This window comes from Vulpes lagopus, chromosome 11 (genome assembly GCF_018345385.1).
Source record: "Vulpes lagopus strain Blue_001 chromosome 11, ASM1834538v1, whole genome shotgun sequence".
NCBI lineage: Eukaryota > Metazoa > Chordata > Mammalia > Carnivora > Canidae > Vulpes > Vulpes lagopus.
The window spans coordinates 93,535,701-93,555,421 of record NC_054834.1 but is presented as its reverse complement, the minus strand read 5'-3'; the positions used below and the strand labels follow the sequence as shown (position 1 = coordinate 93,555,421).

General features: G+C 38.1%; 1 pseudogene; it reads right to left on the bottom strand.

Moving 5' to 3' along the window:
* Positions 1-14,012: 14,012 nt before the first annotated feature.
* On the bottom strand, positions 14,013-14,704 carry LOC121471694 (annotated as a pseudogene).
* Positions 14,705-19,721: the final 5,017 nt, after the last annotated feature.

Below are 19,721 nucleotides of genomic sequence, written 5' to 3'. Positions count from 1 at the left end.
TGGGGATTCAGTGAAGATGTAATGTTCTTTCCCCTCCTTATAGTCATCTTAATAGGCTTCATATTCTAACTCCAATGATTCTTTGGTGTATAAGACATGTATTCTCTTATTCATACTCTTGCCACTTGCCTTAGCTGGGGATAGGCAAAGATTAGTAGCCCCCTGGAAGCTATTCTTTTTTATTTTTGATTGAAATTTTAGGTAGTTAACATACTGTGCAATATTGATTTCTGGAGTAGAATTCAATGATTCATCATTTACATACAACACCCAATGCTCTTTGTAACAAGTGTTCTCCTTAATCCCCATCACCCATCGAGCTCATCCCCCTCCCACCTCCCTCCATCAATCCTCAGTTTGTTCTCTATCATTAAGAGTCTCTTATGGCTTGTTTCCCTCACTCCTTTTTTTTTCTTTTCCCTCTTCCCATATTTTATTTGTTTTGTTTCATAAATTCTACATATGAGTGGAAATATGGTATTTGTCTTTCTCTGACTGACTTATTTCACTTAGCATAATATACTAGCCCCATCCATGTCATTACAAATGGCAGGATTTCATTCTTTTTTTATGGTTGAATAATATTCCATTGTATATGTATACCACATCTTTATCCATTCATCAGTTAATGGACATTTGGGCTCTCTCCATAGTTTGACTGTTGTTGATAATGCTGCTACAAACATTGGGGTGCAAGCATCTCTTGGAATCTGTATTTTTGTCTTTTGGGTAAATACTTAGTAGTGCAATTGCTGGATTGTAGAGTAGTTCTAATTTTTTTTTTGAAGATTTATTTATTTATTTTAGAGAGAGAGAGAAAGAGCATGCATGAGGGAGGGGCAGAAGGAGGAGAGAGAGTTTTAAGCAGATTCTACACTCAGCCTGGAGCTTGATATAGGACTCGATCTCACAACCCTGAGATCATGATCTGAGCTGAAACCAAGAGTTGGGTGCTTAACTGACTGCACCACCCAGGTACCTCTGGTAGTTCTATTTTTAACATTTTGAGGAACCTCCATATAGTTCTCCAGAGTGGATATATCAGTTTTCATTCTTGGAGCTACTCTTTGTCTTTTCCAATTACATTAGGCACATAACACTAAATTGTACTTAGTGGGATATTATTATTTAGTTAATTAACAAATATATATTCATGGTTATCAAGAAAGTCAAAGATTATATCTACATGATATCAAGGGAGAACATAAATTTACATATAACCATTTCCACACTAACAGAATTTGGTGTTATATAATCACATATGCTGATGTTTCATTTATATTTCACTTGACATGTTTTAGATATCCTGGATACTCCAATGTTTGATATATATCAATACTTCATCCTGAATTTACCAAGAGAGGACTGTGGAATAATTGAGACATATTGGCACTCACCATCTAAACTAAGCCTTAACATTCTTGCTGGAAGAGACACTAAAGTTTTGAGATGAGAAAGGAGAATTCAAATTTAAGAGTAGCATTAAATTATATTATTGTGAATCAAGTATTTTGAAAATAAATGAAAGTAGAGCATGATAAATTAGAAAAGATCTTCAAAAGATGCTTTATGAAAGCACTTCTTCATGTTTGGAAGGAGACCAGAGTGAATGGAGTATAAAGTTGCAAATTTCTCCATAGAGCTCTCTTTAAGACCATTTCTATTTTTTAAAATTAATAAAATTAGAAAAGTAATTACTGCAAATTTTAAAACCATGCAGATATATGTAGAATAAACAGTGAAACTACCCCTTCATCTGTCCCCTTCCCTGCAAGTGCACATTCTCCGTGGAAGTAACCCTTGTTAAATTTGGTCTATTTCTTCTCAAACCTCTTCTGTATATGCTTGAATGTACTCACAAACATATATATCTTTAAATTGAGGCAAGTGTGTAAAGAAATAAAGAGAGATTTTTTCATATATTTTTAAATTTAAACTTCTTTATAAATTTAGATAGTTCTGTGATGTAAGTATCAAATCAGGGGTAGATGATATCAACCTGATTTATTTATTTATTTATTTTAATTTATGATAGTCACACAGAGAGAGACAGAGAGGCAGAGACACAGGCAGAGGGAGAAGCAGGCTCCATGCACCGGGAGCCCGACGTGGGATTTGATCCCGGGTCTCCAGGATTGCGCCCCGGGCCAAAGGCAGGCGCCAAACCGCTGCGCCACCCAGGGATCCCTTCAACCTGATTTATTACTGATAATGCCAACCTTGATTACCTGGTTAAGGTGGTGTCTGCACCAGGTTTCTCCACAGTAAAGTTACTATTTTCTCTTTCTATGCTGTACTTTTTGGAAGTCACTAAGTCCAGCCTACATTTAAGGGGAGGAAGATTAGGCCCCATATCCTGGAAGAGGAAATATCTACATTTATTATTTGGAATTCTATAAGATTTTCCCTTTGCTTCCATATATTTATTTTTTCTTCTTTTAATTTATTTTTCCAGTCATTTATTCATGTCAGTATGAACTCATGGATATTTAACTTATTCTTTGAGTTATAATACAATACTATCTTTATTTTGTTACTCAAATTCAGATGCCTTTTAACTCACTCACTCACTTACTCACTCATGTACTCCAAAGGCACATGTGAAAGAGGAGCAAGCATAATAGGATTCTATTTATGTTTTTGGCTTCTTACTCATTCCTCTCTCACTGAGTCACTGTTTTATAATGTCAGCCTTTTGATGAAATGAGAGTCAGGTGGATGATGAGCAGTATATGAGGCACAGTCTAAGCTCAGTGGAGGTGGAATTGGGGTAAGTAGTTGGAGCTCTATATGCACCTCACCAGCCCACACCAAACACCTATTATAGATAATATCAGTGATTTTTATTTATTCATTCATGAGACACACACACACACACACACAGAGGCAGAGACACAGGCAGAGAGAGAAGCAGGCTCCATGCAGGGAGCCCGATGTGGGACTCGATCCCGGGTCTCCAGGATCACGCCCTGGCTGAAGGCAGGCGCTAAACCACTGAGCCACCCAGGGATCCCCTCTCTCTCTTTTTTAAAAAATATTTTATTTATTTATTTGAGAGAGAGAGAGCATGCATGCAAGCATGAGCGGGTTGAGGGGCAGAGAGAGAAGCAGGGAGCCCTATGCAGGGCTCCATCCCAGGACTGCAGGATCATGACCTGAGCTGAAGGCAGACACTTAACCAACTGAGCCACCCAGGGGTCCCTACCAGGTTCATTTTAGTTGAGATTGTAAGAACTCTCCCTAATTCGTGCCCATTTAGGACAACTGCTCTGAAGGCTTGGTTTGGGATGGTCTGAGATAATCAGTAGATCATGGGACATATAAAAACTTAAAACCCACTTAGTAGTGGAGGAATCTCTAGGGAGGCCCGTCCTCCAGGAGAGCTGAAACTGACACAGGACCAGAGGACATGTGACTGCCAACTGAGCACTGGTTTTAAAAATGTGGCTACTCCTAACGTGGAAGCCTATGAAATTCCTGATACCCGTGTTGTATCCTGGATCCATGGAGTCAGAGATCTCTGTGGGCACAGCCCCTGCATCTTCATGTGATTACAGTGTATAGCCAAATTTGAGAATTCCTTCTGTAAAGAGAGATATTGTAGGCATTTGCAGAATAATGAAAATCTTTTGTCTTTAAAGATTTTATTTATTTATTAGAGAGAGAGAGAGAGAGAGAGAGAGAGAGAGGCAAAGACACAGGCAGAGGGAGAAGTAAGCCCCATGCAGGGAGCCTGACGTGGGACTCGATCCCGGGTCTCCAGGATCATACCCTGGACTGAAGGCGGCGCTAAACCGCTGAGCCACCTGGGCTGGCCAGATTTGTTTATTTACTGCCTATTAATTCTTCACTAAAATGATTCCAGAGAGGCAAGCAGATAATTGTACAGATACAGAGATAATACATTTTATTAGGAAAACTTAAAATTCAGGGTCCCTGGCTGGCTCAGTCAGTAGACCATGTGACTCTTGATCTTGGAGTTATGAGTTAAGCCCCACATTAGGCATAGAGATTGCTTAACAAAAAAAAGTTAAAAAGAAAACTTAAGATACACCTTTGCCCTCTTTATACTTTAGGGAACAGCTTTTTTTTTTTTTTTTTTCTTGGAGTTCCCTCCTTTTGGAAATCTAAGTAGACTTGTAGGACTGCAGGACCCATCCTTTTAAAGACAATTGCTGTCAAAACCAGTAACAGTAACCTCCTGTTGCTGTAAATCATCTTAATGACTCATTTGCTTTGGGATGTAGGCAGGAAAATACCTTCCTGGTCATTAGTTCAGGTTATCAATTCCTTAGCCTGGTTTTGCTTCTCTTTTTCTTGAAAGTGACAGTGAAGTTTTATTATTCTGCTTCTATAGTGATGTAAAAGAGTTGTTGCAGGAGGCAACTGCTCTCACACCCTTCTCTTTCATTCTTTTAATGCACACTATTGCAATTCAGGCCAGAGCTGTGGTATTTACATAGTGTGGGGGGTGGAAATAAGATGCAGTGGACATTGTCTGCAGTGTGAACAGGGCGGTACCACCAATGTGCTCACTGTAGCAGGCTCACACATTAATTGAGACATCACATGCCACAGCACTGTCAGTTCAGCTCAGGCCACAGATCTCCTAATTCTTCAAGAATATAGGGTAAGCATGGAGAGGCATGGTTTTGCATTAGGGGCAAGAACTTTAAATCCAGGCGAATCTGGATTCTGATAATATTTACAGTCAGTACTTTTATAGGGCTTTTCATATGTCAGGCATTGCTATAAGTGCTTTTGGTACTAACTTACTTGAACCTTACTTACAGCCTCCCCATAAGGTCCGTGTTATTAGGATCTCTTCCTTACAGAGGCCATCTGAAGCACAGAGAGCCAAAAGAACTTGCTGAAGGTCACACAGGTAGTGTGCTGTATAATTCAAGATTTAAACCCAGAAAGCTTGGCTTCTGATTCTGTGCTTTTATCCTTTACTAAATACTGCCACATACTAGGCATGTAGCCTTGCTTGGGTAAGTTATTGAATCTTACTAAGTCTCATTTTCTCTTTTTTTTTTAAAAATATTTTATTTATTTATGAGAGAAACAGAGAGAGAGAGAGAGAGAGAGAGAGAGAGAGAGAGGCAGAGACACAGGCAGAGGGGGAAGTAGGTTCCCTGCAGGGAGCCCGACTCAGGACTCCATCCCAGGTGTCCAGGATCAGGACCCAGGCTGAAGGCGATGCTAAACCGCTGAGCCACCTGGGCTGCCCTCATTTTCTCATTCTTATAGTACTTACAGAATTGGGGGGAGGAATGCCAGCACAATGCCTAGCATGGATTTCTCTCTGTGGATGCCCTTCTTCACCACCAGGCAGGTTACTGTTGGCTCATTCTATGCTGTGGGCCATGGGGGAGGACTTGGGTATTTATTTAATGATTAATGAAGAGAGAGAGCAGAGCTTTATAGTTAGTTTTTCTTGTCTCCTACTTAAGAGTATAAGATAATAGGTGTAAGTCTTGGGCCAAAACAGCCCACATTCTCACAGGCCATCCTTAAAAAGTAATGATTTCAGAAGATGACTGATTTCAGCCACTTTTGTCCTGAGTGAAACCAATTTCACTCCCATTTGGATGTGCTGTTGAGGTAAAAAATTCCCCCAAAGGAGTTCATGATGACTATTATAGGAATTTATAGATTACATATTGGGCACTTTTCTAAAAGCACTTTTCTGAAAGCAGGAATCTACCCAATCAAACTATGGTAGTTGGAGTAGAGATGAAAGAATTGCTTTCTTTTGCTATTTACAAACCGTTCATGTATTATGACTCCATTTATATGAAATGTCCAGTGTAAGTGAATCCAGCAAGACATAAAGTAGATAAGTGGTTGCCAGAGCCTGGGGAAAGGGTGAGAGTGACTGCTAGTGGGTGTGTGGTTTTCTTTTGGGCTAACGAAAATGTTGTGGACTTAGGTAATGGAGACAATTCCACAACTCTCTGAATATGCTAAAACCCACTACTTGTACATTTTCACATGGGTGAATTTTACAGTATGTAAATATCCTAAAAATGCTGTTGAAGAACAAAACTGTTGGGGGCGTCTGGCAGGCTCAGTGAATAGAGCAAATGACTCTCCTTCTTAGGATCCTGAGTTTGAGCCCTACCCTGTACGTGGAGCCTACTTAACAAACAAAACAAAACTGCTCATCTGAATGTTGTTGTCTTTGTCCCTTTATCTGTGCCATCAGTGGTGCCCAGAGGGAGGAAGGCACATGCCAGGTGGATATTTTACAGGTGACTGCTGCACATTTTAGTAGTGATGGATGGATATTACCCCAGGCAGCATGCTAGAATGTAGGACTATTATGACATTTATCAGGTCAAATAACTATGAGAAGCTGTTTGGGGTGAACAATTCTTTATAGGAATCCTGAACCAAATCCCTATCCTATTGCTACTCTAAGCAGGGGTCTAATCACTCAGAGCCATTGTGAAAGTGACTAGATATGCCAAATCTCTTGATATACTATGATTTACATAATGCATAGCACATAGCAGGCAACAAATCTTTGATGAATGAGTAAATGAGTCACTGAGACTCCTCCATGGATCCTCTGAAGTAAACTTTCTGAACCCAAACAGTGCTTTTTAATTTTTTTTTACACCCTGAACAACTGCTCAGTAACCCAAAATACGTTGATGCAACATTTTTATGACATTCAAAAGCAATGAATTGTGTTAATATTAAAAATTTAAAAAGCTATTAGAATACAAAAGTAATGCCCTTCCCCACCCCCTCCTCACCACACAGGCATCACTTTGTTTTTATTTTTTTTTTTAATTTTTATTTATTTATGTATTATAGTCACAGAGAGAGGCAGAGACACAGGTAGAGGGAGAAGCAGGCTCCATGCACTGGGAGCCCGATGTGGGATTCGATCCGGGGTCTCCAGGATCGCGCCCCGGGCCAAAGGCAGGCGCTAAACCGCTGCGCCACCCAGGGATCCCAGTCACTTTGTTTTTAAATTAAAGGGGTGGGATGGAGTGGGGGGGAAGGAAGGGGACGGTTTAATGCTGTTAATTTTTTCTCTAGAACAATAGTGACACCCTGTGGCGAATTCTTGCAACCAGACTATATTAAACCCAGTGGGTATAGATTCCTTGCTTGAAGGCAAAAAGAACTATTAATCAAATTAATCAGACTTCAGATTAAATGAGAATTTATTGAGTGTCTCCTCTACACAGGAGCTATGCTAGTGCTTTCATAGATGTTACTTCTTTATATTATTTCATATATATCCCAGACGGCCAGGTGCTAAACTAATTATAAAGCAGCAATGGCATCCAGAACACCTAAAATTGTATGCAAAATGTGAGTATGTGTGTTTCTAGAGAAATGAGCCCTTAGCTTCCACAACACTTGACACTGCACCTTAGAGCATGTTTCTATCAATGCCGTTGTGATAACCTTTGGACCAGCTTCATCAATCTCTTATTCTCTGGAAGTTGTCATGTCTTCTGGCAAGACATGTTTTCCCTAGGTTTAAAAAAAAAAAACAAAAAACTTAAAAAATAAACTTCCAAGAAAAGAGGAAAAAAAGGCAAAGAAAACAAAAAGAAGAACAGAGTTAGATAGCATTACAACATTGCATAGTGGAATGAGTATTGGAATATATCAGTCCCAAATCCATTAGTTTTGCTCACATGAGCTTAGTCAAGTTCACCTCTGAGGTTTGGTTTCCTCATTTGCAAAATGGAGGTAATAATATCAGAGAATTGTAAGAGTCAGTAGATGGTGATGAGTTTTTAGATACAACCAAAAGAATAATCCATGAAACAAAAAAAGTGGTAAGTTGGATTTTATTTAAATCTAAGACCTCTGCTCTGCAAAACAGACTGTTAAGAGAATGAAAAGACAAACCATGGACTGAAAGAAAATATTTACCGAGGGGTGCCTGGGTGGCTCAGTCAGTTATTGGCTCAGGTCATGATCTTCCAGTTCTGGGATCAAGGAGCCCTACATCAGGCTCCTTGCTTAGTGGGGAATCTGTTTCTCCCTCTGCCTCTCTCTCTCACTCTCTCTGCCTCTTAAAAAAAATAAAATCTAAAAAAAAAAAAGAAAAGAAAAGAAAAAAATATTTGCCGGACTCCTGTCCAATAAAGGACTTGTATCAAAACTATACAGAGAACCCACTGAGAAAACTTATGCTTGTAGATTTGGAAGTGCTAATGTAATATATAAACATAAATTTTTATTTATAGCATGTATTTTCTTATTATAAAGTAGTATTCAATCATTATAGAAAATATAAAAGTGAGAGAAAAAGACAAAGAAAAATCGCAACTCATCCCATGTCTCAGAAATAAAAACCGTTAACATTTTGATGTACTTTTTTTTTTTTTTTTTTTGCTAAATATACATAACTCTACACATATGGTGTCATTAGTTTACTGATGCTTAAAGTTATCTTATTTTCTTCATCTCAGAAGTTTGGATTTCTACCAAGAGAAGGAGGACCCCTTTTCTAACACTGAGGAGTAGAATTTCAAATCTTGGTCCTTAGAAGGACATGAGCCAAGTCCTGGAGTTAGGGTCAGGGTTGGGAAGATAAGGCAAAAAGCCCTCCTCTGGACTGTGCTTGCTGCCTCTGGTGCCTCATCTTGTTTGTGTTTGGGTGTGTGCACACGTATGAGTGAGCATGTGTGAGCAGCCACACACACAGGGAAAGAACGGAAGAGGACTGAGAGTCTAGCGCTCTGGCTTAGTGATCGTACTCCTGGCTGCCCAGTAGCCCTAGTGGCCTTATGAAGCTGCTGCTCAGGGCTTTTCCCTTATCTTGGGAACATTTTAATTTTATATTTATATTATGATAACATAGATACAGAAAAGTATGGAGATCATAAGTATACAACTAGGATTTTCAATCTGAATACACCTAGATCAAGAAACCTTACCAGAACCCCAGAACCCCCAACTATGCTCCCTTCCAGTGATTACCTACCACAATGAGTGATCTTCTCATACTATAGATTATTTTTGTCTGCCAAACAGACTTTTAATTCTATAATGGACTTGCAAAGGGAACAGCTGTACCCTCAGGAACACCCCAAAAAGAGTCAAAAAGACTTTAGTAAATAATTCAAAATGAGAGTTCTACTAAGAGGATGAGGCCAGGTAGGCCTGCGGACTCTGATGTGGGAAGGCATGATTACAGCCTTGGACTTGGGCACACAACTTGGCTCTCTGGAATCATTGGAGTGCCACACGATGTCTAATTGAAGTCTTATCTAAGTCATGCCTGGATCTACTGTTTTAAATCTTGTACTTCCAACTTCAGATATATCAATAGTGATCACTTGGCTTGATTCATGTCCTGCTGGATGAAACTAATCTCCATAGCCTTCCCCTTGTCCCAATTCTTGTCAGCCTGATGGCTGCTGAACCTGCCTTGATGCTGCCCATGATAACCTTAACTAGGCACTCTTGCTCCTCACTTATTGCCAGACTTTTGGAATGTTTAGGCTGAGATAATTCTTGCCGAGAAGACTAGAGAGTAAAATATAAAGAGTGAGATTCAAATAATTGAGAAGAACGGGAAAAAATAGGGGTATTTCTTTTTGCCCTTTGGTAAATTTTAAGACCTGGAATTTTCCAGTTTCCTTTTCTAGACTAGAGCAATGACTAGGTCAGGGAAGTCAAAAACAATCTCAAACCTCATTTTAGTTCATTTTTGGGAAGATACAATAACTCATCAAGCATTAATAGAGCAGAGTCAAATATTCCCTATACATTCTTATTAGAAGTTATCCATTCTTTGCACAAGTTTGATTTTTTCACATGTTCCTCTGCATATCTTTACTATTGTTGGTTGGAATTCATTAAAACAGCCCCTCGAAGGCTGTTCTGGGACCATCAGTTTTAGGAGGAATCCGAGGGGATTTTGTGAGCACTCGGTACCTAATGTACAATCCAATGAATTGTAGAGACTTGGAGATACACTCAGCAGGGGTGGGGGATGATTTATAACAACCTTTATAATTTAGAATACAGGAGGTGGAGTTTGAAGAGACTCGAGAGGTTAAAGATATCAGTCTCCTACTCAGTGAAGTAATCCCTTTGAGGATAACCTTGACAGATGGTTATTTAACATCTGCTTAAGCATGTCCAATGATTTCCAACGATGAGAAGCTCACTGCTTATCTAGGCAGGTCATTGTACTTATTCATGACTTGAATTATCAGAAAGCTTTTCTTTATAGTAATCTGAGGTCTGCCTTCTTGCAACTATTTCCCAGGGAGCCAGTTCTTTTGTGAGGAGTGATACAAAATAAGACTTAACAACTAATTTTTTAAAAAAGATTTTTATTTATTCATGAGAGAGAGAGGTAGAGACACAGGCAGAGGGAGATGCAGGCTCCATGCAGGGAGCCCGACATGGGACTCGATCCGGGTTCTCCAGGATCACACCCTGGGCTGAAGGCGGCGCTAAACCGCTGAGCCACCTGGGATGCCCAAGACTTAGTAAATAATTGGCAATTTTTCTAATAGAGTAAGAGAATTGCCGTGTCATTCCTTCTCTTTTCCAGGCTAAATATCTTCTTTCCACCATTCTCTATTCATTCTGGTCTCCTTCCTCTAGATAGTTGATTTTATCAATGTCTAAAGAGAATAGACAACTGTAAGTGTGGTCTGATCAGTTTAAGATCCAATACATCTATAACTTTCTTTGATTTGGATTTTATTCTTCCATTAATGCAGCCTAAGACGGTTTTGCTCTTGCTGTTTATGGGGGTTTTCTTAGTCATCATATCACACTTTTGGCATGTATTGAGCTGTGGTGAACAAAAACTGTCCTATCTTACTTTAAAAATGTATATAGTTAACAGTTAACACTTAAATTATCATTTTTTTAGTGGACAGTTCTATGAGTCTTAATACTTGTATATATTTGTGTAACCACAACCACAATCAGGATATAGAATAGTTTCATCATCTGCCTGAAGTTCCCTCCTATTCTATCTTTGTATCACACCCTCCTCTGACTTCTAGGCCCTGGAAACTACTAGTCTTCTTTCCATCATATAGTTCTATTTTTTCAAGAATGTTACATAAATGGAATCATTCTATATGTAACTTTTTGAGATTGTATTTTTTTCACTCCATTTAGTGCCTTTTTGATTTATTCAAGTTGTTGCATGTATCAATAGTGCATTCTTTTCTATTGCCAAGTAGTAGTCTATTGTAAAGGTACACCAAATTTGCTTATTCATTCACCAATTTAAGGACATTTGATTTTCTCTAATTTTTGGCAGTTTTGTTAGAGCTACTGTAACCTCACATGTGTCAATTTTTTTTGTGAACATTCTCCTAAATATTTTGGAGTAGAATTATCAGATACATCTAATTTTATTAAAAAAACCTTCCAAATGACTTTCCAGAGTAGCTGTGCCATTTTGCATTTCTATCAGCAGTATTTGAGAGTTACAGTTGTTCTGCATACTTGTCAGCACCTGGTATTGTCAATTATTTTTTATTTTTACCATTTTAATAGGTGTTGGGTAATATTTCATCCTGGTTTTAATTTGCATTTCCCTGCTGACTGAAATTGGTGTTAGACTACACCAATTTGCCTTCTGAATATCCTCTTCAGTGAAAGTTTTTTTCAAGTTTTTTTTCCTCATATTTTAGTTGAGTTGCTGTCTCATTATTGAGTTTTGAGAATTTAAAAAAATACATATATATGCTGAATACAAGTCCTCTATCAGACATATGATTTGCAAATAACTTGTCCCAGTCTCTAGCTTGTCTTTCATTATCTTAGCAGTGAGTATTATTTATAGAGTAAAAGCTTTTAATTTGGATTAAGTACAAATTTTTCTTTTATAGATTGTGTCTTTGGTGTCATGTCCCAAAACTTTGCCAAACCCAGGCCATGAATCTTTTTATATTTCTTCTTCTAACCATTATATAGTTTTACATTTTACATTTATATTTATAACTCATTTTGAGCTAATTTTTGTGTATGGTACAGGTATGGGTTGAGGTTTTTTTCCCCCATACGGATGCCCAATTGTTCCAACATCATTTGTTTAAAAAAACTACTCTATCTTCATTGAAATGCCTTTGCATCAAGGTAAAAATTAATGTATTGTGACTTTATTTCTAGGTTCTATTCTTTCCCATTGCTTTGTATCTATTTCTCCACTAATAATATACTCTTGGTCATTGCAGCTTTGTAGTAAATCTTAAAATAGAGTAGTGTGATTGCTCCAACTGTTTTTTTTTTTTCAAATTTATTGTGGCTGCTCTAGTCTCTTTGCTTTTCCATATAAATATGAGTTATATTGCCTATATTGCCAAGAATATCACTGAGATTATGATTGCAATTCCATTAAACCTATAGATCAAATGACATCTTTACTCTGTTGAGTCTTCCAGTCCTTGATCATAATATGTCTCTTCATTTATTCACATCTATTTTAAAATCAGTGTTTTGAGGTTTACGGTATACAGCTCCTGTAAAAGTTTTCTTAGATGTATACCTTGATATTTCATTTTTTGGAGCTATTTTAAGTGGTATTGTGTTTTAAATTTTGGTTTCCAATTGCTTATTGCTGCCGTATGAAAATATTATCGGTGTTTGTGTTGGCTGTGTAGCCTTCAATCTTGCTAAATACATTTATTAGCTCTAGGAAGTTTTTAAAGTAGATTTCTTGGCTTTTCTACACATTGTGAAACTGTTCTAATCTGTATGCATTTTATTTTATTTTTTGCTTTATTTCTTGTTTTATTTCACTTTATTTCTTTGGAATTCTAGCAATATTGAGTTGGAGTCTTGAGAGTAGACATCTTTGTCAAGTTCCTGGCCTTAGAAGGAAAGCATTCACTGTTTCATGTAAGTATATGTTAGCTGTAGTTTTTTTTTTTTTTTTTGAGAATGCCTTTTCTCAATACATTGAGAAAGATCTCATCTATTCCTAGTTTGCTGAAGATTTTTTTAATTTAATTTTTTAAAAGATTTATTGAGAGAGGCAGAGGGAGAAGCAGGCTCCCTACTGGGAGCCTGATATGGGACTTGATCCCAGGACTCTGGGATCACCACCTGAGCCACAGATGCTCAACCACTGAGTCACCCAGGTGCCCCACATTGATTAATTTTTAAGACATTGAATGAGGTTTCTTTTCCCACCTAGTCATGGTGTGTTTTTTATATTACTGGATTAGATTTGGTGATATTTTGTTGAGGGTTTTTGCATCTTTGTTCATGAAGGGTGTTAGTCTATAGTTTTCTTGTACTGTCTTTGGTTTTGTCATCAAGGTCATGCTAACTTCATAAAATTAGTTGAGAAGTGTTCCCTTCTCTTCTATTTTCTGGAAGAGACTGTGTAGAATTTGTGTGATATCTTTTTTTTTAAAGATTTTATTTATTTATTCATGAGAGACACAGGGAGAGAGAGAGAGAGAGAGGCGAGACACAAGCAGAGGGAGAAGCAGGCTCCATGCCGGGAGCCTGATGTGGGACTCGATCCAGGGACCCCAGGATCAGGCCCTGGGCCAAAGGCGGCGCTAAACCACTGAGCCACCCAGGGATCCGGTGTAATATCTTTTTTAAATGTTTGGCCGAATTCTCCAGTGAAACCATCTGGACCTGGAAATCTCTTTTCAGAAGATTTTGACTATAGATTCAACTCTTTCATTAGTTATAAGGCAATTTGGGTTATTTAAGGCAAGTTTCATGAATTTTGATATTTTGAAGTTAAAAATTAAAAAAATTATTTTTTATTATTTTATTTTACTCTGCAAGTTTTTTTAAAAAAATATTCTATTTATTTATTCATGAGAGACACAGAGAGAGAGACAGAGACGTAGGCTGAGGGAGAAGCAGGCTCCCTGCAGGAGCCGGATGTGGGACTCGATCCTGGAACTCTGGGATCACACCCTGAGCCAAAGGTAGACACTCAACCACTGGGCCACCCGGGTGCCCTGGACATACATTTAACCACAGGGATCTGTGCAAGTGGCATCATGGAATCTGTAGACTTAGCTGAGTCACAGCTTCCAGAGTGCTATTCCCTGTCTTCCTAACATAGCTGTTTCACCACTCTTGCTGATTTCTTTGTTGGCTTCTTTCTCTTTTTCTTCTCCTTTGTTGGTTTTCGCTTTTTCTCTTTCTCTATTGGCTCCTTTCTCTTCTGCTTGTCCACTGTCAGCTCCTTTCTCTCTTCCATGGTTGCCTTCTTTCTCTTCTTTGTCACGAACACTGGTGTAAACTGCTTTGTTATAGCCTTCCCGGTTCCGAGCAATTTCAATAGCAAGAAATTGTATCCTGGGGGCAAATATGGTATTTTCCTCAGTGTAGCCCTGAGAACAATCCAGTCACAGCAAAGTACCACAGTTGAAGTCTTCTACAACCCCGTCAAACTTCAAGCAGAATGGTCTCCACTTCTCTTTAGTGGACTTTGATTTGAGTTCTTCTGGATCCAACACATCTATCCTGAGTTTCCAAAAGTTTTCCAAAACTCAGAATAGATTTGGTCATCCACTGTGGTGAGTTTCAGGAACTGTGGCTTAACTGATGAAATCAGCTTGTAGTAGACTTCAGCATGCTGCATTGCTTTCATGGCCCAAGCCATCTTGATATCAGGATCATTGCCATAAGACTCGGCTGGGAGAGAAAGAGCATGTGCCATAGACACCAGTTCCCCAGGAACCGGCTCAGTAGTTCCCCTAGTTGTCTCCATGTTGAACCCTACAAAGCCAGCACCCGTTTCCTGGAAATGACTAATTTGCGTGTAGTGTATGTAACCTGTTGGAAAAGTGCAAATTTTTATTTATTTTTTTTATTTTTTTATTTTTTTTTAATTTTTATTTATTTATGATAGTCACAGAGAGAGAGAGAGGCAGAGACACAGGCAGAGGGAGAAGCAGGCTCCATGCACCGGGAGCCCGACGTGGGATTCGATCCTGGGTCTCCAGGATCGCGCCCTGGGCCAAAGGCAGGCGCCAAACCGCTGCGCCACCCAGGGATCCCGAAAAGTGCAAATTTTTAAATTCCAGTTAGTTAACATACAATGTAATACTAGTTTCAGATGTAGAACTTAGTGATTCATCACTTCCATCCAACATCCAGTGCTCATCACAAGTGTCCTCTTTAATACCCATCACCTACTTAACACATTCCTCTGCCCACCTCCCCTCCTATAACCCTCCCTCAGTTTTTCTTCTATAGTTAAGAGTCTGTTTTCTGGTTTGCCTCCCCCCTCCCATGTTCATCTATTTTGTTTCTTAAATTCCACATATGAGTGGGATCAAATGGTATTTGTCCTCTGACTGACTTATTTTGCTTAGCATAATACTCCCTAGCTCTATCCACATCATTCAAATGGCAAGATTTCATTCTTTTTTATGGCTGAGTGATATTTCATCATATACATAAACCACTTCTTCCTTATCCACTTATCTGTGGATGGACATTTGGTCTCTTTCCATAATTTGGCTATTATTAATAATGCTGCTATAAACATGGGAGTGCATGTATACTTTTGAATCAGTATCTTAGTATCCTTTGGGTAAAAACCTAGTAGTACAATTGCTGAATTGTAGGGGAGCTCTATTTTTAACTTTTTGAGGAACCTCCATACTGTTTTCCAGAGTGACTGCACCAGTTCACATTCCCAACAGTGTAAGAGGATTCCCTTTCTCTGTATCCTTGCCAATATGTGTCATATCCTGTGTTGTTAATTTTAGACATTCTACTGGTGAAGTGATATATCGTTATAGTTTTGATTTGTATTTCTTTGATGATGAGTGATGTTGAACATCTTTTCATGTGTCCCTTAGCCATCTGGATGTGTTCTTTGGAACAATGTCTATCATGTCTTCCCATTTTTAAAAAAGATTTTATTTATTTATTTGGGGGGGAGAGAGAGAGAGAGAGAGAGAGCAAGAGCGAGCACATGAGTGGGGGTAGGGGCAGGGAGAGAGGAAAAAGCAGACTCCTTGGTGAGCAGGAAGCCTGATGTAGGGCTCAATCTCATGACTCTGAGATTATGACCTGAGCCAAAGGCAGACACTTAACTGACTGAGCTATCCAGGCACCCTTTCTGTCCATTTTTAAACTGGATTATTTATTTACTGGGTGTTGAATTTTACAAGTTCTTTATAGATTTTAGATACTTACCCTTTATCAGATGTCATTTGCAAATATCTTCTTCCATTCTATAGGTTGTCTTTTAGTTTTGTTGATTGTTTCCTTCCTTCACTGTGCAGAAGCTTTTTATTTTGATGAAGTCCTGATAGTTTATTTTTGCTTTTGTTTCCCTAATATTTCGAAGTTTTTAAGGAATTGGTCTGATTCATCTTAGTTGTTCTATTTATGTGCATTGAATTGTTTGTAGTATTCTTTTATCATTCTTGTAACATCTGAGATTTGTAGTGATTCCTTCTTTCTTTCCTGATAATTGGTAAGTGTGTCTTTTCTCCTATTTTATTGTTGGTCTTGCTAGAGGTTTTCAATTTTAATGACTTTTCAAAGAACCGCCTTTTGGTTTTGTTTTCTCTTGTGCCCCACCACCCCCCTCTCTTTTTTATTTAGTTAGTTTTAATCTCATTGATTTCTGCTTTTATCTTTACTAATTCTTCCCTTTTGTGATATTTTTGTTTATTATACTTTTTTTTAAAGATGGAAATTTAGTTTATGGATCTGAGACTGTCTTCTTTCCTAATATTAGTATGTAATGACATGATTACTGCATAAACACTGCTTTAGCTACATATCACACCTTTTTGTATGTTATATTTTTATTTTCATTCAGTTTAAAGTATTTTCTGACTTCCCTTGAGACTTCCTGTTTGATTTATGGATTATTTAAGTGTGCTTTTAAGTTTCCATATGTTTGAAGCATTTTTTTTTTTTTTTTGCTGTTTTTGATTTTTAACTTAATTCCTTTGTGGTCAGATAACTTTGTATGATTTAAATTCTTTTATGCTTGATGCGGATAAATTTATGAGCCAGTATATGTTCTTTATTCTCCTTCTTAAAAAAATTATTTGTTTATGTTAGAGAGAGCTAGTGTGCGCATGCAAGGGGTGGACGGGTAGAGGGAGAGAGAGAGAAATCTCAGGCAGTCTCCCTGCTGAGTGTGGAGCCCCACTCAGGGCTCAATCTCCCAACTCTAAGATAGTGACCTGAGCCGAAACCAAGAGCTGGTTGCCCAACCAACAATGTCATCCAGGCACTCCACAATAAAGTATTTTAAAATTAACTCTGACATTAATTTTTTTAGACATAATGCTATTTCACACTTAATAGACTGCAGCATAGTGTAAACAACTCGTATACATAAGGAAACAAAAGAATTCATTTGACTTGATTTATCGTGATATTTGTTTTATTGCAGTGGTCTGGAACTGAATCCACAGTATCTCTGAGATATGCCTGTGCCCAGAAGTAGAATTGCTGGATCATATGCCTTGTGCTTCTTTTTTGGCCTTGTGTATTTTTTGAATATAGATTTAGTGATATTAAATTTTGCCATATTAATATTGACATATGTCCTTTTCTTTTTTTTTAATATTTAATTTTTAATTAATTTTTATTTATTTATGATAGTCACAGAGAGAGAGAGAGAGAGAGAGGCAGAGACATAGGCAGAGGGGGAAGCAGGCTCCATGCACCGGGAGCCTGATGTGGGATTCGATCCTGGGTCTCCAGGATCGCGCCCTGGGCCAAAGGCAGGGGCCAAACCGCTGCGCCACCCAGGGATCCCCATATGTCCTTTTCACCCATTGCATTTAATCTATTCATTATTTCAATGTGTATAATTGCAGTAACTGATAATCCCTTGTTTTAATATATCTTCAACCAAGCCACTGATTAAAGCATTGACTAGATTAAGAGTAAGAAAAAAAAACCTTGTAAGACTGTTATAAAAGACCTATAGATTAATTAATTCATTCATCACATTTTATTAAGTGCCTACTGTATGCCAGGTATTTTCTAATCTCCTGGGGATATTAAGGCGAATAAAATTAAATCTGTTGACAGAGATCCAGAAAACAATGTACTTTGGGTATTGCTCTTCAGTCATCAGAATGCACCTAACTTTACTAAATCAACACAAATATTTTGAGCCTGGGTCAGGATCTGTGATGCATAGAGAAGGTACAGCATTGAACAAGCCAATGACAGTCCCTGTCATCATAAAGTTGTCAGTCTTATCTGTACTATCATCTTGTTTTGGTTGCTACATTTTGCCTACCAGGCTATCATGAAAGAAACTTTGTCATGACTTTCTGAAATCCCTAACTCATATCAGTGATCCTGCTCTACCAATGTAGATATCTTATTAGAAAAGAAAAAGAGGTTAATTGCTCTGAGTTATCTCTAGTTTCTTTTCTAAATGCTAACCAACTCTATGTTTAAGCCACTTTACATTTTCTAAAGCCTAATATCAGCAAATCCTCAGAATCTAGAATCCAGTCTTTCCCTTTCAAAAAGGCAAGCTATTTATCTTTAATTTTAACTACTCTCTGCCAACTTGAACTGTATCCAACCCATTTTCCTTCTTGGTAGACCTCCCTCTATCTTCTATTGTCCATTTCTGCTCTGTTTTTAGACTTTACCTTCTTTTTCTCTGGTTATATTCCCACTTATCTCTCTTGGAAGCTTCTCTAGAGGGAGGAAGTGGATAACCACAATCAGAGCAACTGATCTTTAGAAAGAGAACCACAAAGATGATGAATCCCATTGCTATTATCTGTGCTTAGGTCTTACTTTGAATATAGATGTTTGGTATTAGACCAATATTCATTAGTTGTATATATACTCTCTTGGTTTGACTGTGTTTCAAGGCTAGGAGAGTGATTGCATATGGAACTGTTGGCAGAAAGGATTTACTTCAGGACAAAATGAGTTAAATAGAAAGTATTTATATTTTCTAGATATGGCAGTGCCTGTTCCTCTTATGGGCACTTTCTCAGTGCCCCTGAAATCCAGATAAAACTCTAAGTATGAAAAGAGTCATTACTATTAAAACCAAAATCTTCTCTTTCCTCTCTTGTAATGATAGCATGATAATTTCCATACATTGAGAGTTGATTAATACTTAATGTTGAATTCCAGTGCTAGTAACTTCAAAAGGCGCTGGTAAATCTTGTGATCCAGCCACCTTTCTGTGACAGATATAGCTATTACCTTACTTAAGACACTTTAAAGTAATGCAAACAACAGCAATAAAAACAACAGTGCAGCAATGACTCAGTCTCTTGCAAAACCCTGATTCCACATGTATGCTATGCAAACTATACTTCCAAGTAATTGCCTTATACTGTCCTCCCTTTCTCTCTCATTTCACAATACAAGACTTTCCCACTAAAATCAATCACTCTTTGTCTCAGCTCATGTTTTCCTATGTACAGGAGTTAGAATGGTTCTGGACAGTTAATTAGCCATAAATCCATCTCTAAAACACAGAACCCATCAGCTGCTTTTGTAAATTCTTGATGTTCCATTTTGCTTCAGTGCCTTTTTTATAAACCTAATTGTGTTGATGCACTGGCATATTTATTGTTCACCTTTTCACCCTTTAGGCTGATCCCTGGCTGCCCACGGGGTCCTTTCAATAGATCAAAACCACAATCCCCTTGTGTAAGAAAGGTCACATTTACTCTGACAATGGGAACCCACAGCCATGTGTTGCCTCAGTGTGGGTCATCAAGGGGCACATCAAAGCAAGGCTGTGACTTGCATGGATCCCT